General features: G+C 36.3%; 1 long non-coding RNA gene across 2 annotated transcripts in view; it reads right to left on the bottom strand.

Moving 5' to 3' along the window:
• LOC120300825 overlaps positions 1 to 21,124 on the bottom strand; it is a 117,388-nt gene that overhangs the window by 76,322 nt on the left and 19,942 nt on the right. The gene's annotated exons all lie outside the window — the stretch shown is intronic.

Below are 21,124 nucleotides of genomic sequence, written 5' to 3'. Positions count from 1 at the left end.
TTCTACTCTCAATTTTGAATTCTTGTGCCTCTGTTGTTACTCACTACACTCACACATTCTTCTTGTGGCTGCTTTCTATTATATCACTCAGCAGCCACACAACCAACTTGCTCAACAATCTATTCACCAGTACTTCTCTCTTATCCATATGTTGATAATCAGCCTGATCTCTGACTCCAAGGTAGGCACCACTTTCTTATCTATCCACCAACAAGAGTCTCCTAAGTATTCTATTTACAGTATCTACTATATAGCTAATTTCTATTTTAATTCTCCAACCACATTCTAAAATTATTTTCATTCTCAGTAGAGAATTTCCAATTCTTCACCACTATAAAGTCATAGCATTATTCTAGTCACTTCTACTGTGGTTCACTCACACTGTGGATTATATTAACAAAATAGTTATCTTTACCATCTGTCCTTCCATTAATAAGATAGTGATTACTTTTTCAAATGGTTCATATTTCCTATGTACTCTATATATAGGAAGGAGGGAATAAACAGAATAAACAAACATAAATGCATAATTTTTATGTTAAGGTAAAGTTACCCAAATCTGTTATGGCTTATTTGGCTCTTTTCTTTCAATCAAACATTGAACTCACTGTGGATTCCACCTTTCGCTTATAAAGTCAGACTTTTTTCTATAAAACCATCCCCTATTAGTATTATTTCATTTGAAGAGTTGGCAAGCACAGCCAAACTCTTAGATTGCATACAAAGCCTAAAATAAGCCTAATATGTGCTAGAATGGCATATTTATTACTAAATGCCTATGTGTTTTTTTTTTTCCTTAAGCACATTCCCCATAGACAATTGTTTTCTGATCTCCTGACGTGAAATCAAATAGATTGCAAAAGGAGCCTGGATAGGAAGGTGGTATGCTGATGATATTTTAAAATAACTTTTTCTACCTATATTATGCTGTGCTTTAACTGTATTGCCAGCAAATGTTTTTATAATAATTTTATTAAGGATTACATTATACAGATAAAACTAATACAAAATTGGTTTGTGGCCCTGATGAGGGGGCTTGCCAGAGATGGTTGATATGTATTCCCGTGCCATCCATCTCCATGGTCTTAGCTCTTATGTACATTTTAAAATTTTATCTATTTCAATATGTATCTTTTTTATTGTTTGTAAGCTTCCCATATCCACCATATTGATGATATGGGCAGTATATAAATTTAATATATAAACAATAAATTTATAAATAAAATATTTTTAAAAAGTAAAATAAAGTGCAAAGAAAAAAGAAAAAAAATTAAAAGGAGATAGAAAAGAAGCAACTTCTCCCTTTATCCCAGCAAGTATAAACAATTTTAACATCTTATTGCTATTCCTTAAAAAACAACAAATAATCTCTTTATCCCAAATCTCACCTTCCTTTCTATAAACAAATCTTTAAAGCATCATCATCAGCAAAAATCCATTAAAGGTTACTAGAAATCGTAAGTTATCTATAATAAATGTGATCTAAACAATCATCTTGAATCCTTTCCTTGCACATTCACATTTCATTTCCTATCATTACATAATTCCCCAAATCTCATCATTCAAACATAATAAATAAAAAAACAATACAAATAGAAATAACAAAACTATGTTAACTTTAATCACAAAAAATAAAATCAGCAAATGAAATCCCATATAATTCATATCATTAAAATATCATCCAGATCAGAAAGTATCCATTAAAAATTCCAGAAATAACATCCTATACATTTTAACCTAGTCAAATACTTTTATATTTCTTAGGCCCAACAACCTTTTTATTCTCTAGGCCAACAACCTTAATCTTTAGTCCCTTCAAGTAGTACCCATGTTTCTGTGAAAATAAGCCCGGATCTTATATTTATTTTTGGTCCAAAAGTCCCATTAGGGCTTATTTTCAGGGGTGTCTTATTTTGCAGGTGGAGGCAGAGGCATGGGGGAGAAGGAGGGCACTGTGGGTGGGGTAGAGGCAGCAGGCCCACTGGAGGACCAGGTTGGAAGATGGGGCCGAGCACAGGAACTCCAGAGTTTTGCATGGTACAAATGAGGTAGAAGATACTGTTACCACACCAAGCCATGTAATCCAAGGTGGGCAGTGAATGTGGTTTCAGCTTTTACACTGTCCGTTGACTAGAAACGGTCTAATTCAGGGATCACTCCCCTTTTCCTTCAGCACGGCCCAAGCTCCCCATGCTTCTTTCCAATTCTGCCTCAAAGCCTGTGATTCAGTTCCCTCCCAGCCTTCCCAGCATGCAAGTCTAATCCCATCTTCTTCCTTCCATTACCACCTCATTTACCTACTTTCTTTCTTCCTCTTCACATGTTCCTCTCCAGGATTGTTTTCTTGCATGGCTTTGAGGCAGCAGCTGGGTGAGTTTCAATTGCCATGGAAACTCGATACCATGGATTTGTTGAACTGCAAAAGTTTGGATTGGATCTCTATCTCTATCTCTCTCACAGGCACACACAGAGGTTGGATCAGATCTCTCCCTCTGTCTTTCTCTGTCTTTGTCTTTCTCTCTCTCTCTCTCTCTCACACACAGGGCCCCCTGAGCTCTTGGCCTGCTAAACTTTGCTTGGACAGAACTTCAGCACCCAGCATACACTAGACTGAAAAGGAGTCCTCCCGTAAGCCAATCACAAAACTGGTCAGAGCCTTCCAATAAGCCAAAACCAATGGGCATTGCTTCCCTCTCCTTTCAGAGTGGGGTTTGTTCTGGTGCTGAGAAAGTAAACAAGCAAAACTTTTGCAAGAAAACAGTCCAGAAGAAAATGCAACGAGAAAAAAAAAATTGCAGTCATAGGTGGAAATAAGTAAATGAGGAGGTGGTAGTGGAAGGATGTGGGGATAGGCTTACATGCTGGGAAGGCTGCGAGGGAACTGAATCACTGAGGCTTTGAGACAGAATTGGAAAGAAGCGTGGGGAGCTTGGGCCGTGCTGAAGGAAAAAGGGAGTGATTCCTGAATTAAACCGTTTCTAGTCAAGGGACAGTGTAAAAGCTGAAACTACATTCACTGCTCACCTCGGACTAAGTGGCTTTGGTGCGATAACAATATCTTCTACCTCATTTGTACCATGCAAAACTCTGGAGTTTCTGTCCCTCCTCCTCCAGCTCCGCCCCGGCTCCCTCATGTCCCACGCGAGAGAGGTCAAACTGGCCATACTCACCCACTCCCACTCCCTGGGCAATCACAATGCTAGGGTTTACTTTTGGGATAGGGCTTATTTTCAGGGAAATACAGTATCCAAACACTGGGTTTCTTTTCATTTTTTCTTTATTCTCATAAAATAACTGATAACATTAACAAATCCCTTTTGTAAATTAAATATATAAGAGTTAAAATATTTATCTTGTCAGTACTTTTATATCCTGCCTATTTTGTTTATATATTCAATATTTTATCTTTTTGCTATCTTGCATTCTGTCATTTTTAAGTTCAAATCTAAATTAAGTTCAATCTTGTCCAGTGAAATTTGACACTTTTCTGCTATATCATTTAGTCTAGTAATAATAGCAGATATATTTAAAACTAATTTCTCACAAAAATCTTTCAGTGCACCATTTGTTATATGATTTTGCTCCATTATGCATTATCAGATTGAATTTAAGTATTAGTCCTCTTTACGTACATTCCTTTAGTGTCCAACCTTCAAAGTCCCATGTTATGTTGCTTTTCTTCCAAATACAAAAATATGAATAGTTTCCCATGGGAAAGACTGTTATATTTAATTTCTAAATGTTATTAAATCCATCTGGCCTCTGAGTCCATTTTTTAAAAAATCAACCGTTTTATCGCTCATTCACTGTTAATGCTAAAAAAAATCTTTAAACATATTTCCCTTTTTTTTGTAGAGCATTCAAGGAAAAAATATCATGAAACATGCTGTTATGGAGGTGCTCAATATTTAAAAGCATTTAAAAAAATATTCCAAAGTGATTAAGAAAGGAGGAGGTGAAACCTTATTCTTTACAAGTCTACATTACACTTATAAGCTTTGTTGGAATCCCTGACTCCCAGCTATTCAACTCACAAGCAGATAGCAAAAAATACTGAATGTATATGGGAAATCTCACAATCCTTCATTCTCCAGAGAGATTTTACTGGTCCAGATCTTGCATCTAATAAGCAATGTTCACTGTAATATTGTCCCCATTTCTTTAGCATGTTCACCATGCTCACGCTGGAAGTTCTGTACACCAGCATACATCTTAATACTTTCCCATTATCAGTACTATAAGAACAAAATTTTATATTTCTAATTTATCAAGAGATATTTAAATTTTCTTTAATGTTTTTTCTAGCTATAATGTATGCTATACTTTAAACTCTTTCAGATTTCATAACCATTTTTTCTGTAGTATGAACTATTTATTGAAACAGCAAAACAAAACAAAAAAAGGAGACACATTCTATTAGAGAAAAGTTTCCAGAGGGTGGGCTGCCAAAAGTTCGGAAGATTAAACCTCTGGTTCCAGTGACTGACCCAGATTGGATCCTGCAAAAATAAAAAAAAATAAAAAGTCAAATTTTTGAACACACTAGTAAATTCAGTTGTTAGATTTTGTAAGTACAAAACACATGTAAAAAAAATCACCCAACTAAATATGACCATCTGTGTGCTAACCCTTTAAGGCTAGCTTGATAATTCACCCAGATGGTGTGCTATGTATGCCTATCGCTGCTATAAAAAAAAAACCTCAGGCCAACTTTCCTCAAGTTGATATCTTTCTGTGGATGCTACTCAGAGCCATTTGAAATTGTCATCTAGCACATCTGGAAGGCATCAGGTTACAACAGTATTTTCTATTATCCAATATCCAAAACCTAAAATTAGCAACAAAGGAATGCCATACCTGATAGAAAAATGTACAGAACTACCTAATGACAGAGTCATTTGTATTTTCAAAATGTGTGCTGTTTCAGAACATTTGCAGAAAAAAATGGCAAATGGGAATTTTAAATCTCTCTCTTCCTAATAATTATCCTCCAAAGTTCTTCTCTACTTTCTTTCCCTGCATATACATGTTACTATTATTCTTGGAGCCAACGGCAAAATTACAAAAATAAAGGGGGAAAGAACCTGATTAGAATTGTAAGCAGGTAGGCATACACACAAACATATATAGAGCAATGGTAGAGTGTGGCCTTTTTTCTTGAAAAAAAAGCATGAAAGGAGCAATTTTTTTACACCTGCTGGTGTTCCCCCTGCTGTAATGATGATCTGAGATAAACACAGATCTGGTAACAATTGTTTTTATGTAATGATTCTCTAGAGTTTACTTAGCAAGAATCATTTTGTCAAACTCTTAATATAATTACAATGATGTGTTATATATCACCTTCCCTACCAAAATGATAAGCAAACCATAAGATAAAAGAAAAATGTAGTGTAGTAACTCTAGCAAAGTCCAGCAACTGCTAGCTAAAAGCAGCCTCTGACAAGTCCAGTTAGTAAACAGAACACTTTTACATTAAGCCTTTAAATTCTTATACAATAGACTGAGAACAATATCACAAAAAGGTTATGCCTATTAGATAAAACAGCCACTTTTCTTTTACTGTGTTTAATACTACGTTGTAAAGAGATACTGTATGTCCTGATCTAATTGTTTTCCAAAAATACTATTCATATTTTGAGATTTCCAAAGAGAAGTGAATGAATTCTATGTTCTTCTGGAATCAATTCAATATTCAGACATTTTAATCATTATGATTCTAGTATTAGGAGTTCTAAAATCTTCATTATGCAATCCATGACTGTGTATGTCTTTCCATTTGCATGCCTTTAACATTAATATAAACATATTTTTTTATTTTTGTTTTTAGTACTGTCAGTTGACTTTCTCCCATCCAGAAAGGATATCTACCAGAAACATGTACTATGCATGGAACCCCACCCCCCCCAGCTTCTTCACTTTAAAAGGGTCCCTAAAACATTGAAAGTTTCATAAGGTTAAAAAGTACTCATTTTTCTAATACAGGGGTCTTCAAACTTGGTCCTTTTATGACTTGTGGACTTCAACACCCAGAATTCCTCAGCCAGGCACGCTGAGTCATAAAAGGGTCAAGTTTGAAGACCCCTGTTCTAATACCTTATAAACAGAAGAGATTATCAAAAGATACCAATTCATAAGCACAGTACTTTCTCTGAGTCATCAAAATGTATACAGAATTAAAAATAAAATACAATTGAGTTGAAATAAAATAAGCCAATGTTTCTGACATCTGATTAATTTCTGTTCAGTTTTCCAACCATGGGAAATTCAGATGAAAACTGAATGTTTTTTAAACTCTATAAATGTAATTGCTAGGATTCCGCTGCCGACTGTGCTCAGGTTTCTAATAAAATCTCAAATGCACATCTTAACAGCTGGCTGACCATACCAATTTCATTTACTGACTTGTTTGCAAATAATTCATGAACATATAGTACAGCATATAATATAGCATATAATATTGAAAGTATAGCATATAATATAGAAAAACATGCAGGTATTTATATACGCATTGATAAGGTGAAAACAAATACTGTAACACTGCATATACAGTATATAAGTTATGGATCTTAGCGAGAATGCAATCTGTCACAAAAATACATGTGTAAGCTTACTGTGTAAATAAGAATTTTCAGTAAAAGCTAAAAAGGAGACAATAGAAGTATATTATTCTAGTCTTTTTCTGAGGTTTAACATTTTTAAGTAATGAGGACATGAATGCACTCTTCAGGCTTTCAGGCTTGATTGCCTTTTTGACAGGAAATATTTAAATGTAGGCATAGGTATACACTGTATCTACAATGGTTCATTCAGTAGAGAATGCTATATAAACTGTGTTTCAGTCCCATGAATGTAGGAATCCATGTATTTTAGACATTTCCCATCAGTGCAGGGAGAGGTAGTTGAAATTTGCATCCCTGATTATCTTATAATTTTTGAACACCTCAAGAGGGTAATAGTTGGAATGCCCATTCACTTTATAGAATATTGGAATATATGCATCTGTGCACAGGTAGGGTTTTCTTCACAGATTAGAAAAGAGCTAGTCAATTGCAGATTTGAGTACTTGTTATGGTATGTGAGACCTTGAAAATTTGAAGGGATGCTGTCTAGGGCAGTGATGGTGAACCTTTTGGAGACCGAGTGCCCAAAAACTGGCCCTGCCCTGCTCCACCCCCTGCCCCGCCCCACTCCACCCGTACCCTGCCTGCCTGCAGGGCCATTCACTGCCTCCAGGGCCCGCTGCAGATCGCCCAACAGCGCCATGGAGGCCATGCCCTCTGCCCGCACCCCGCAGCATCAACTGTGCACGATGGGGGGTGAGGGCAGAGTCTTGTCTACACTGTCTGGCTGCCATGTCCTTGGCTGCACTGCTCTGCATGGGCCACGCTCGGGGGCGACTCTCCTCCAGGGGGACTGCTAGTGAGGAGCGGGTCACGGGGAGGCAAGGCTGGGGCAACGGCATGTGTGCCCACAGAGAGGGCTCCAAGTGCCGCCTCTGGCATCTGTGCCATAGGTTCGTCACCACTGGCGTAGGATATGATCAGATAAGAGAAGATATAACTTTCAGCTGGCTAATGAGCAGAACAAGAAGCTCAAAAGCAACTTACTCTAGGTGCTCAGACTGTAAAGGAGACAGCAGGAGATTTGTACTTTCAGACTTTCAAGATTCTGATAATGTAGCTTTACAATAAAGTAGAAGTAACTTATCTAGTAATATTTCCTATGTGGTCTACTTGTTAAAGCTGCGTCATTAGACAAAAAATTGTGGGGACGGTCAAATAAAAGGTCAATTGCATTTTTTGTGCTTCATTTATTCTGAGGGCTTGGTTTAGCTTGTTTCTAAAAATAACTGGGACACTGGGAAAAGTAGGTTGTGAGACATTTGCTAAGATTTTGCATTTAAATGATGAATAAAATGATTAAGAATTTGGTTTATCAATGTATCAATACATTTTCTTTATATATTTGAAGTATGGATATTCAAATAATGAGGGAGATAACAACAACCAAAGTTCTAGTAGTTGATGCTTGAACAAGCAAGACATCACTATTCCCCCTTCTCCCATACATACATCAGGATTTAATTTACTGAGATTTTTTTTTGCAATTTTGTTATTATTTATTTGTATAGACAATATATCTAAAAAACTCTGTAACATTGTTTAAAAGTATGCTGATATTTTTTTATTTCTGCTTCTATTTATTCCAGTAGAAGTTGTATCTGAAAAATTGCTAGACTTAATCAATTCTGAGATTCTAATATTAATATCTGAATTATGCATGATAAACTAATTATCCTATACACATCATTATAAAAGCTCTCTGTGATTTATAAATAATAGAATTTCTATATTTTTCTAACCAATAAAGAAATCTTTATTGATTAGCAAAATATGAAATAATCTAACAAATTGATTATACATGTTGATTAGTCTCCAGACATTAATCATTTGAATTTTATAAAGTTGAATATGCAAATATCTGATTCATCATGCATATTCAAAGATCCAATAAAACAGAGTCATTTGTTGGAAAAGAAAATTGTATATCCATTCTCAATTTATATAAATAAAAGTACCCTTTTTCCTATGGTCATCTATGTACATGTTTAATGCTAATTATTACTGCAGTAAGTACTTTCTCATCAGATTTTCACATAGTAGATTGCTAATCATCAGGTTTTTAAGTATCTTAGCAACTTTTGTGGCCGTGAAAATTTTAATGAAGAAATGATATTATCACAGGGTTTATAGCCAAGAAGGAATACCAGGATTTAGGTACCTTTCCCAAATTCAAGAAAAAATATTGTTCAATAGCTAATACATTATTTGAGAGAAGATCCCAGGTTCAGATTTATCATGGCTAAACAGGACATATACTCACATCTATAACTCTGAGAATTGATACTAGTTGGTATAGAATACCATCAGATGGGCAATCATCTGAATGGTGATGTTGCTTACTATTAACAGTTATATTATGATAACATCATAAATAATTTTGATATGTTTTTTGTATATTTATGGTATTGTATTTCTGCATTATAAACTGCTTAGATTCATTGAGTTAGCCTAAAAGTGCCTGTGATACACAAATAAATAAAAGATTGACTTGCTCTCTCTCTGACAAGATCAATCGCCTACCGTTGTTAGTAGGGCAATATTGGAAGAAGGAATCTTTGCCTACTTTGCAAGAGTGGTTTTCTAAAGTATCCTATCTAGCGGAAATGGCAAAGATTTCGGCTTTTTTAAAGGATCAATCGCAAGAGAAGTTTTTTGTGGTATGGGAAAAATGGGTAGATTTTATACAACATAAGTTGGATATAAAAAATATTATTTAGTTTTTCAATAACTCATATATAAATTTTAATATTTTATAGATTGTATTATTTTTTCTTTCCCTTTATATTTTTTATTATTATTTTATTTTCTTATATTTCCTTTCTTCTTTCTTTCTCTTTATTTTTTTTCTTTTTAAGTATTTTTTTCCTTTCTTTAATATTTATGTTTTATATATATATATATATTATTGTTAATTATTTTATTAGTTGTTTAAGTAATGTATTTAGACTTATCTATGGTTTATACTTTTTTTCTAAGAATTCAAGAAACTTTAATTAAGCCTATATTCAGCTCTGGGAAGGCTGAGGGAGGGAATGGGAAGGTTGGGGTGGGTTGGGGAGGGTTGTTTTTCTTCTTGTAAAAATTTTCAATAAAAAAAAAAAAAAGATCCATCGCCTACCCATATTAGTATTCTATGTAAGGATATCTCCTCTCCGCACATAAGCAATTGACATTTTCAAATCTGAGACTACATCAAAAATCATGTTCATAAGATATTTTATTTCTCAGAATTATGTCAAGTTCCACAGAAAGTTAATTCAAAACTGCCACTGTAATTTGCTGCAATCGCACACTTTATATAGAGAGCTCAAACAGAACACTAAGATTAACTGCTTTACTCAGAATAGGAACTCTGACAAATCCTTGTGATGAATTTTTCATAGCAGTAACAACTAAACACTATATTGGTGGTGAATATATTTGTTTATCTTTATTTTGGATAAATAGTACTCGTTTTGAATTGTTTTAAACTGAGAAGTATAAACTGTATTTCTCTTGTTCTGTTATAGTCATGTCTAAATATCTTTTAGAGTGAAAAAAATCTCATCTGATTTCTTTCATTTTTGCAGTGACAAATACTAATCCATAAGTATGTGGCTATAGTGACTATAGTGTTAAGGATGTTGAATGAGTTTATAATGAAAGAAAACATAAAAAGGTATAATGAAATTACCCATGTAACTTTTGGTAGAATTTTCAGTCAATGTGAAAAGGTTGGAACTTGTACCAACAAAACTTGAAGGTACAATATTGGGGATCCAAAATGGTACACAGTAAATTTTTACTTATTCTTTGTATATCTCATTATCTATCACTATCTGTCTATCTATATGAAGAATTTTTGTATGAAATACCAAAACTGAAGGGAAAATATTTGGAACAGGTTTACAACATTGTAAAGGGAGAGGGAGAGAGGGGGAGGGAGGGAGAGAGGGAGAGGGAGAGGGAGAGGGAGAGGGAGAGAGAGAGAGAGAGAGAGAGAGAGAGAGAGAGAAAGAGAGAGAGCATGAATTCTATTAAACATAGACCACATAATCACTTTTTGTGTTGTTGTTTTGTATAAATATGCACATGGTGGGCTATAAAGTTTTTTTATTCCTTCTTGCAAAAATACCACTAAATCAACCAATTATTTTTTTCTAACTTGGAAAAGCAATATAGAATTTATTATGTAGAAAATCCATTGAGTTCAAGTGGATTTACTCTCTAAGTATGCTTGTTTCTCTAATCAAAACAACAGGAAGCCTTGGAATTTTAAGCTTTTAATATGAAAATATTAATACTGTGCTAGTACTCTGCCTCCCATTGATGATCCGTACTACAATAGGGGGTTTGTTAATTATTGGGACTACCTGTGAAATCTATACAACCTAGTTCCTATAATCAAAGTAAAGATTCTTCTGGGAAAAGATCACTTTGTTTACAGATGAAGATTTTTCAAATATTTAATCAGTTTTTGCTTTAATGCAGAATCAATGGCACAACATATCTCTTAATTACTCAACCATTAAAAAAAAATTGGGAGAAGATGCCTGAATGAATTTTGTCATTTAGTGTCTTTGATGCCACTGTCAAGAGTCAGTCTTCTGTGTTTTGCCTTTGTTCCCTTGATATCCTAAAGTAGAGCATTTTGGGAGAGGGAGCATGACCTTGGATTTTCTAAACTGTTTATAATACCATTAATTAGGATATTCTCTTGAATTACATTCCAGAAAAGGAAATCTGGGAACTATATGAGCAAATGGCTAATTTCTGCAGTTCTGGAACAGGAATGATTTGATTATAACACTTGTGCTATGATATTGTACCAAAAAGGTGTTGATGGGTGTTTGTGTTTATGTGTCCCAGGCTGTATATTTTCTTAATGAATGGAAATCATTAAAATACATATATATATAATTTCAAACATCAATACATCTGAATAAGTAGAAAAGAAGTATTCTCTTTAATATTTATTTTCTACTTATTCAGATGTATTGATGTTTGAAATTTATGAAATTAATACCTCAAACCAATAAAACTGTCTTTAGGCACTATACAAGAATGAATGTCCATACTCCCAGTATGATGACAATGTGTTATATTTATCCCTCTTCTTAACATCCATGCAAATAGAGAATATAAGTAGAAAAGAGACCTTTGTGAATATGGCAAGTATCTATAGAAATAGGAAACTCACACTACTGCTAACATAGATATGTGCAAGCAACAATTACAAGCTCTCAGTTGGGAAATCTTTAATTCGGATTCTGTTCTTGAACAAGAAGTGGGACTCATTTGCCTAAATAGGTGTTCCAGTTTTAGTCTATGACTCTATGATTCCTATTTTCAAAGACACCTCTATGAATAGAGCTGTATTCTGTATAAGAAGTCTTTTTATCTAAAGTTCTTGAGGGCTCCATTGAGTGAGAAGAGCTATTTGATAGCTAAGGGCCTACCACTTTGAAATGTATATTTAAACTGAAGTTAGTAACTTCAGAAAACTAGAGAACTATGTTTTGTTGATTTTGGATCAAACTGTATTCATCCTAAAGCATAATGTTCTTAATGTGTGGGTGTTCATAAATTATCATGCTGACTTTTTTAGCAATACCTGTGACACACAGCATTTTCTAGCACCTATGAGTAGAGCACCAGTTGTTCTCCAAATATCTAAGATATATATCATGGCAAATGATATATGTACTTATCATCTTTTTTTAATATTGTATTATTCTCCCTGTGATCCTTTCTTTGAAATCTACTCAAATGTTTTTGTTAGTCTAGAGAATTGTTGACTGGAGTCATCAAATAGAACTTATCACAATAATGTTTGAACAGGCTCATTGACTATTTATATATGGATAAAATTAAAAATGCTGGTCTTGACTTTTAAAACCAATAGCCTATTCTTGATTAATTTGTTTGGGTAGAAAATTTCTCTTCATTTGAACTTGTTAGTTTGCATTGGTTAAGTTTGCCACATGTTTGTACTGTATTAAGACCACAACAATAAGTGTTCCAAATTATCAATAAAGAAAAAGATGAGCAGAGAATTAATTAACCAGTCCAGAAAGAGAAAACATTGATTATTTAATATTCTCGTTTCAATCCCTGTCCCTCAAGGCTAAAACTAAATTAAGGATGTTTTTAAGCAAAGATGTATTTTCAGTCATAGGTAGGTTTGGATGAAGCATGTTTTGTACTAGCAGCTGAGATTTGGGGTAAAGCAAATATTATTGTCTAGTCCAGCAGCTTCCTGCAATATTATTTGGAGATATTGCAAAGGATAGTAAAAGTATGCCTTTAGTAGAAGTCACTGCAGCAGCAGAATCAAGTAGTAACCTAAATGCAAAAAGCTTCCAGTTCCTATCTAAGTACAATTGGTGCTGATCAGGCTACAAAGCTGAGGTAATCTGAAGAACAGCTTACTCTTCAGACAGGCAAGAATTCTGGGGCAGGGGAGGTCAAAAAGACGATGTGAGACACATTCATGTAACTGAAACTACACCCATGGAATAATTGTGTGTATAATGCACATAGAAAAGAACACAATATTGTAAATAAGATGCCATCTCCCCTTCATAGATGCCCCACTTTAGTAGAACATCCTGCTTATGGTATCTCTCAATCAGTGTTATTCCCTTTACCTCACACTCAATCTCTACTCTCTGCTTTACATGCAGTGGCATTCTTACTGAATACATAATTTAAACTAACCCAACCTGTCTTTCGTTCCTCCTCCTTCTCCTCCTCCTTTTCTCTCAATTACAATGATCCTTTTATAAATATGTACTTTATATTGAACATTAAACAAAATATATAAACAATCATAGATAGGAGAAATAAAAAATAAAGTACAGATAAATAAACAAGGAGTTTAGAAATATCATGTTTTGCAGTATAACAGTTACAAACAACTGTATTCTTTCACTTATTCAGAACATGATTCTGGTTCTCCAGGAGCAGAAGTACATGACTCTGTCTTGCTACTAATGCTAGGTTCAGCAATTGTCATTCAGAAACAACTGATGTCTGGATGATGATGTTATATTTAATGTAAAAGATTTGTATGTGAAAAAAGATAAGCTTTCATTTATCATTAGCTTATGATAAAATTGTTTATGATCCTCTGCTCATTTTACACTAACTCCTCATTTACAGAAGATAAACAGTTATTTACAGAAACATAAAATTCTAGCACTCTTTCATTAAGGTAACACACATTTTTTTTAAAAAATAATTTCCTCACAAGTCTCAGGTTCCCAATACCTTAATGTAGCATGCATTATATTTTTACAGAATTTATCTTAACTTTTTAAATATTTGTTATAAACACAACTGTGAGGTAAAGGAAATAACACTGAAATAAAATGAAATTTCCAGAGACATTCAATGAATAAATTTCTATTTTCTTAATATCTAACCACAAAAACAAATATCCTGCATAGTCAAAACTAAGAGTAACGTATATGCTTCTGTTGCACGAAGCAGTTTGAAGAAAAATAAAAGATAATCAAAATCTCATTGAACTGAAAGGAACTCTTTTATTGATTTGGGTTTAATCTATAACTGTCACATTTGTTCAACCAGCAATAATAGTGAATAAAAAAAGCAAATGCTTTAAAAAAATCTAAAAACAATTTTGTTTTCATCCATTGGGAAAACCACTCTTTTTCACACACACATGTACATATATTTATTCTTTGATATTTCTTCATTATTGGAACTTGAAAGTAGAAGTTAATAGTGGAAAAGTTAAATATGTCTACCTTCTCTCAAAATATGCATATTCAAGTTTGTTTACATTTGCCTCTTAATTGAGAATGAGCCCCAAAGAAACCAATTGTTATATCTAGTTAATATAGGTTTGTGTAGGAGTGCATTCAAAATAATACAATCCTAATGTTTATAATCAATAGCTCCCAAAATTCCTTTTGCAATTTTTTATTACCCTTAAAATCTTTTTCAAAATTGGATTGTTCCCCTTTTTGTGATTTAAGGGGATTGCAATGCATCCTTTAAGGTTTGCCCATTTTAATCCTTAAAGACCCTGATCTGCCACAGAATTGGACAATTTTTCCCTTTTTCATTAATTTTAAGGACAAAATGGGAGTCAATGTTTACAGGGCCTGTTTTGTTCCTTACACCCTTCCAACCTACTGCAAAAAGTCCAAAGAAACATTTAAAAAAACTGCAGTGAAGCTATAAAGTTGGCAAAGTAAAAACAGAGGTAAAAAAAAAGGGCAAAGGAGCATTGTCCATCATAGAGGGAGAGACAGTAAAACCTCCTTGCATATCATCCATAAAGAGATGCAAAATTTGACCTGTAAATGTGGAGATATAATTTTGACTTTATTATGTTATATATTTTAGACTGCAGATATGAAAATTTAGGATTACCAAGGATTCTCCCAATATTTACTCAAAAAATGCAATAAATATTTTCCTGTTTGTAAATAACAAATTCAGATTTCATCTGTATTCTTGATACCTTTGAATTGAATATTATCCCATAATTTATGGTACTACAAAATCTGTCAGTCAGGTGCACTGACTGTACCTATTAGTCCAGGACACAAATGTCTGCAGCTAGCGAAACTAATGAACTGTGGCTCATGACATCATGATACAAGTTCCACTCTTCCATGTCTTGCAAGTCTAAAAAGCAAATCTGTAAGGAATCATTTAGATGAGGATATCCAATACACATTTCATCCCTTTCCTTCCATCTTTCCTGGTAACAGAATAAGAGTTAGAAAGGGTCTTGGAGATCTTCTAGTTCAAACCCCTGCTCAAGCAAGAGGCCATATATCATTTAAGACAAATGGTTGTCCATTCTCTTCTTAAAAAGCTCCAGTGATGGAGCACCCACAACTTCTGAAGGCAAGCAGTTCCATTGATTAATTGTTCTAAATGTCAGAAAATTTCTTCTTATTTTTTGATTAGTTCTCTCCTTGATTACTTTTCATCTGTTGCTTCTTGCACTGCCTTCAGGTGTTTTGGAGAATAAGTTGACTCTCTCTTCTTTGTGGCTATCATTGCTATCATTTCACCCCAATCCATCTTTTTATTAAACTAAACATAGCCAATTCCTTCCACTGTTCTTCATGTTTTAGCCTCCAGTCTTCTTTGTTGCTCTTCTTGTTTCTAGAGTCTCAATATCTTTTTATATCATGGTGACCAGAACTGAATGAAATATTCCAAGTCCAACTCCCCTGGATGGCCACATTCCAGGATTTGCAAATAAGACTGATTCAAACTGAAATTTGTAGGGTTTTCTTTTCTTTTTTCTTTTTTTGCTTGTTTAATCCATGTTTAATCCATCATGCCAGCTAAGGAAGAAATCGTGCATTGATAAATAAACCAAGTGATTCACACTACCCTTGTAAAATAGTGTGAGCATGAAATAGCTATTACATATAGCATCTGTTCACTTCTTGGCCTTCTCACATTTTTAGATATAACAAATTAAAATAAAAACTAAGCTACAATATATATTGAGCACACTATATGGAAGCACAAGAACATATGAACCTGATTGTAACTGAGCATTTCATGATTAGAAAAAAAAAATAACATTTAAAAATATAAAAAATAAAAGAACAGATCATAAGAAAAAAGGGATGAAAAGAAGTAGAGGAAGGCTTTATAAATTGGAGTGGGCTAATCTAATAACCCTTATCTCCTAGCAGGATGGAGTGACATTATCAACCCAAATGGCAATCAGAGAGTGATCTGTTAATGGCAAAAGACTGTAAATATCATTCAATAACATACCACATTGCAATTGCCCCAGACAAAAAAATCCATATCTAATATCTCACCACTAATATGCACCATACTTTCTATGACTTGGAACAGCTCCATCTTTGCTATGAAGGCCATGAACTTCTAAGCTTAACAACAAATTAAAATCTCTAATAACTAATATCCCTGGGTTTCCAAAGCCAACCTAACAAAAAAATTCAGGAAGGGATGATATTGAGTTGCAGGGAATGTAATGCAACATCAGCCATCCTAACTGCTCCCTTAAAGCCTAACTTCAACCAGTCTCTCATCCAAATATCCATGAAGCAGCCCCTCTGAGAATCATCAACAATTCAAATAACAATAGCCATTACTGCCTTCCCCTGTGGTCTCAGCTTATGCATAGCCAAAACTTACTTGTGCACAATTCTGAAAGGGTAATAGCCTGATATAAGCGAGTATTTGTAGTTCAGGATTGAAGTGTGGTGTCTTTTGTGCTCTCTGAGCTTGGTAGTTTCCTTGCAGACATTTAATCACTAAACTAGATAACATCATCAGTGCACTGACTTTGTTATCTAGTTTGATAAAGAAATGTCTGCAAGAAAACCACCAAGCTCAAGGAGCACCAAGGATCCCAGGGTAATAGCCTTTTCTGGGCCCAACCAGGTCTTTTTATGCATGTCAGATCAGCATTCTCATCCATAAGATCATGGATGAGCATAGATTTATTGCAGACCAGCTTGGCATTCCAAAGCAGCAACCAGAACCCAAGGTCACTAGGGATCTGGTTTTCTGTTATAGAAAGTGAATGCTGACATTTATTTATTTACCTATATATTTATTTTTCTCATCTGCATTTATCTGGTAATTGTATAAATATTCCAAAAATGTTAGTTGGAAAGGGGCATTGTCTTACCTGAACGCCTTTTCTCAACATGATGATAGAGAATCCACGGATGGGTTTCCTTCATCTTCCTGACCAATAGACTAAGTCTGACAAGTTGCCATGCCTCTTGCTGGGCTAGTCTGACCCAGTTCCGATGAAGGTGAAGCAGCAGACAATTAGTCGACGCGTTGGTTCCTCCTACCCCTGACACAGGACCTGATGGACACTGAAGGGGTGGGTGTGGATTCTCCATCATCATGCTGAGAAAAGGCGTTCAGGTAAGACAATGCCCCTTCTCCAGCATGAGGATGGAGAATCCACGGATGGGACATACCAAAGCTGCCTTATCCCTATGGGAGGGAAACAGTCATGGCCTGTGTCCCGCTTGATGATACTACTTGTTGCCACACCCTTTGACCAAATGAGGCGTCCACAGAGGCAAACTTGTCTATCTTGTAGTGCCTTATAAATGGGGAAGACGAAGCCCAAGTCGCTGCCCTACAGACCCCGCCAATGGACGCTTGCATTGCCTAAGCCGCTGATGTTGCAGCACTGTGGGTGGAATGAGCAGTGATATGGCTTGGGACTGACAAAGAGTGGGATTGGTATGCCTTTGCAATGCAAGCCTTGATCCACCTGCCTATGGTTGATGACAAAACCTTCTGTCCCATGGAAGAGGATTGAAAAGAGATAAACAGTGCCTCTGACTTGCAAAAGGCAGAAGTCCTCTTGATGTACTGTCATAGTGCCCTTCGCACATCTAGAGTATGCCACTGACGTTCAGAGTTGTGAGACAGACTCGGGCAAAAGTCCGGTAGTATTACTTCTTGTGACCTGTGGAACAAGATGTTTACCTTGGGGACAAACAATGGATCTAAGCGAAGGACCACCTGTCACTGTGAAAAATGCATAGGTCCTCTCTGACAGAGAGCGCTGCTAGTTCCGATATGCACCTGGCTGACATGATGGCTACTAGAAAGGCTAGCTTCATGGACAAGAGCTGCAAATCACAGGTCTTAATGGGCTCAGACGGTGGTGTGGTAAGAGCCTGTAAGACCCATGACAAGTCCCACGAGGGATATCTATGGACCGAAGGTGGTTTTGTGCTGGGTGATGGGCCAAAGAGGATGAATTGTCGCATGACAGCACCATTGACAGAGTTGCCACTTGTCTCCTGATGGTATTCGTTGATAAGCCTTTGTCAAGTCCCTCCAGTAAGTACTCCAGGATTTTAGGAATGATGATGGATGAGAGATCCAATTGATTCCTGGTACACCGATGTCAATGCTGTTAATATATGATATTATTGCTTTGACAAGATATACAGAAGTGTCTGGTATTTTTAGAGTTAATTCAGATGACAGAGTGAGGGAGAAGATTCATAAGGAAAGCCTGGGAAAAAGGAACGGAAGTGAATCTTTGCTCTCCAGGCTAATTGGAAGATGTGATTTATGACTGCAAAATAAGGGAGGGGTTTAGAAAGAAAAGTTAGTTCTTTGAAGTGTTTCATTAGTCGGAATCATGAAATCATGCCAGAATCCATAATTTTTTCAAACCAATTAAGGGGTCCCAAATTCCAATCACTATTCCTAAACTAAGGGGTAGACTGATAAAGATTCGGGGAAGATCTCAGTGATTTGGGGAAAATCTCATTATGGAAGGGGAGAGATGGCTTGAGGCCAGCCCCTCAGCAGCAGCAGCTTCCCCAGGGAATGGAGTGGCAGCCAGCCAGCTGGGGCAGAAAGAACTCTGGCAGATCTCCCAGCTGGGAGTAAAGACTTCAAAAGCAGAATGGAGAGATAACGAAGTTTTGGGTGAGTCACTGAAAAGATTTCAAACCCCAGATGTAAACGGCAGAAATCGATTCCTGCAGAGAGAAGCCTACGACCCCTCCCTCGTAGATCAGACCCTGGTTCCCCCAGCCAGGAACTGCAGTCCTGAAGACAGAGGGAGCCCCTGTGTTGTTCAAAGAAAAAAAAGATGGGTCTCTTCGTCTCTACATAGACTATAAGGATCTCAACGCTGTGAGTGTGGAAAACAAATACCCCCTCCCCCTCCTAAAGGACTTATTAACCTATCTGGCTAAGGGGAGTGTCTTCACTAAATTAGACCTGAGAGAGGCATATTACCGGGTGAGAATAAAAGAGGGAGATGAGTGGAAAACTGCCTTCAACTGTCCTATGGGGAGCTATCAGTTCAAAGTCATGCCATTTGGACTACAGGGGGCCCCAGCCGTATTTATGCACTTGATTAATGAGGTTCTACATGATCACTTGTACAAAGGGGTTTTAGTGTATCTTGATGACATCCTGATATACAGTACCAATATGACTGATCACATAAAGCTGGTGAGAGAAGTGTTAAAGAAACTAATGAATGCCAAGCTTTATGCCAAATTGTCAAAATGTGAATTTCACCAGACCCGATTAGACTATCTTGGCTACAGAATTTCCAATGAGAGTATTGAAATGGATCCAGCCAAGGTGAAAGCTATAATCGAATGGCAGCCCCCAAAGACTCGCAAACAACTCCAGAGCTTTCTGGGTTTTGCCAACTTTTATCATCAATTCATCCCCTCTTTTGCTGAGATTGCCCTACCCCTTACGGAACTACTCAAAACAGGCAAAGGAGGAGGAAAGCCACAGCCGGGACAACCACTAGCATGGACATTGGGCTGTCAAACAGCTTTTGAGAATTTAAAGAGACTATTTGCTGCTGAACCCATCCTAAAGCACCCCTGCCCAGGGGAATCCTTTGTGATTCAAGCTGACGCCAGCGATGTGGCAGTTGGAGCTGTGTTACTGCAAAAGAACAAAAATGGGGTCCTGCAACCCTGTGCCTACACCACTAAGAAATTTACTGAGAGCGAGCAGAGATGGGCAATCTGGGAGAAAGAGGCTGTAGCGATTAAATGGGTGCTATTAAACTGGCGACACTATCTAGAAGGGAGCAAGGTGCCATTTGAGGTATGGACAGATCACAAAACTCTAGAAGCACTGAACACTCCCAGTAAATTGTCCCCAAAACAAGTGCAATGGGCACAGTACTTTAACCGCTTCAACTTCACTCTAAAGTACATACCAGGAGGAAAAAACTTCCTAGCTGATGTGCTATCCTGGCTACCCCATTACAAAAGTGAACGGGAAGAGATTAACGAGGCTATTATCCCCAATCCACAAACTGCTGCTCAACTTACACTTTGCAGGGTCCCCAATCCTGATGACCCTGGAGTAAGGAAAATAAAACAAGTGCTCCTCATCGACCAATGGTTCAAAGACAATCAAACCTCCCTGACATGCAGGGATGGCTTGGCTTACAAGGGGGGGAACTATATCTGCTCGAAGCCCTCCATCTTAATGCTCTCAAACACAGCCATGATGTAAAACAAGCTGGACACTTTGGATATTTGAAAACCCTACACCTCACCCGCCAGCAATTTTGGTGGCCGGACTGAAACGGGATGTAGAAAACTATGTAAAAAGTTGTACTGTATGTGCCACAATGAAAAGAATCCCAGGGAAAACCCCCGGGTTGCTGCAGCCAGTGACAGATCCTTTTCAACCCTGGGAAGAAATAGCTACGGATTTTATAGTAGACCTACCTGAAAGTAGAGGAAATACTGTCATCTGGACTGTGATAGACATGTTCTTGAAGCAGGCTCATTTCATCGCCTGCAAAGGGCTCCCATCTGCCCAACGACTGACCAAATTGTTGCTGAAACACATCTACCGGCTGCATGGAGTCCCTAAGCGAATAATTTCAGACAGGGGGGTGCAGTTCACAGCGAAGTTCTGGAAGTTTTCTTTCTTTCTTTTTTTTATTGAAAAGTTTTATAAAAATTACAATATACACCCTAAAACCCACCCACCCTAAACCCCCCTCT

The sequence above is a fragment of the Crotalus tigris genome, unplaced genomic scaffold, assembly GCF_016545835.1.
Source record: "Crotalus tigris isolate CLP2741 ecotype Arizona unplaced genomic scaffold, ASM1654583v1 scf7180000024359.8030256, whole genome shotgun sequence".
NCBI lineage: Eukaryota > Metazoa > Chordata > Lepidosauria > Squamata > Viperidae > Crotalus > Crotalus tigris.
The sequence above is the reverse complement of the archived record's forward strand: the minus strand, read 5'-3'. Positions and strand labels throughout refer to the sequence as shown.